Genomic DNA, 1,565 nt, shown 5'->3' with positions numbered 1-1,565 from the left:
TTTCTAGCGAAGATTATTATGTATAATGCAAACGCAAAAGTTACATAATAGGAGATTCAGGTGAAATAGCACGAGGTCTGCGAATGATTGGGAAGAGACAACAGTTGTCTTTGGAATCTGAGGTAAGAATGCATAAAGCGAATTTTGATTTAACACGCCTTTGCATAGGGATTTAAGAGTTGAGGCTGAATAAAAAAGAATTGAGATAAGATTTTTTTGGTTTATATTTAAAAGAACGAACTGGTTAAAGGTTTCGCATGTGGAAAGTATAGATAAGAATATGAGACGAAACAGTTCATAAATAAAAAAGATAATAAGGTAGAAGAGAAGGCTTAGGAAGGGTTGGATAAATGGTGGAGAAGAACGACTAAAAATGAAAGGTCTTGACATCCAGGAAGCAGAAAAATGTGTGTGAGATTAGGCTGTATTACGTGATGTCTGCATAGAGGTCTGACGAGCTACTAATGCGCATTTTGCATGAATGTATAAAAAAGCAGAATTTAGCAATTAAAGCAGAATTTTTTTATCAACATGTCATGGGACTAAGAAAAAGACTACAGTTTGCAACCTCAACCTTGAAAATTTGATGAAAAACCGGAAAGGAATGATGAAAAGCATACAATATATATATATATATATATATATATATGTGTGTGTGTGTGTGTGTTAAATTTTGCACATTTAGACGTGTTTTTTCATATTCAAATAAGCCATATATATTTTTGATACATTAATGTCTGGATTCTCTTAACGACCTCGGGATCAGGGCCCAGGGTTCGATTCCTGGCCGGTCACAAGCTCTTGTCTTTGTGTGATTTCGCCTGGGGCCCTGATCCCGAGGTCGTTAAGAGAATCCAGACATTAACGTATCAAAAAATATATGGCTTATTTGAATATGAAAAAACATATCTAAATGTGCAAAATTTATCATTAATCGAATGCCAAGTAACAAACTACCAATTAGCTACGATGGTGAAGATGGGTTGATTTCAATTCTAAGTACAAAACACCTGAATTCGACAGGTATAAGTACGGAAGAATTGTCATTGACTTTTATCTTTCTTCGTAGCCGAGTGGTTTAGTCACTGTCTATACAAGCTTGCCGGACCAGGGTTCAATTCCCTGCCGGTCTCAAGCTCTTGTCTTTGTGTGATTTCGCCTGGGGCTCTGATCCCGAGGTCGTTAAGAGAATCCAGACATTAATATATCAAAAATATATATGGCTTATTTGAATATGAAGAAACACGACTAAATGTGCAAAATTTATCATTAATCGAATGCCAAGTAACAAACTACCAATTAGCTACGATGGTGAAGATGGGTTGATTTCAATTCTAAGTACAAAACAACTGAATTCAATAGGTATAAGTACAGAAAAATTTGTCATTGACTCTTATCTTTCTTCGTAGGCGAGTGGTTTAGTCACTGTCTATACAAGCTTGCCGGGCCAGGGTTCAATTCCCTGCCGGTCACAAGCTCTTGTTTTTGTGTGATTTCGCCTGGGGCCCTGATCCCGAGGTCGTTAAGAGAATCCAGACATTAAGGTATCAAAAAATATATGGCTT

This window comes from Palaemon carinicauda, chromosome 21 (genome assembly GCF_036898095.1).
Source record: "Palaemon carinicauda isolate YSFRI2023 chromosome 21, ASM3689809v2, whole genome shotgun sequence".
Classification (NCBI taxonomy): domain Eukaryota; kingdom Metazoa; phylum Arthropoda; class Malacostraca; order Decapoda; family Palaemonidae; genus Palaemon; species Palaemon carinicauda.
The sequence above is the reverse complement of the archived record's forward strand: the minus strand, read 5'-3'. Positions refer to the sequence as shown.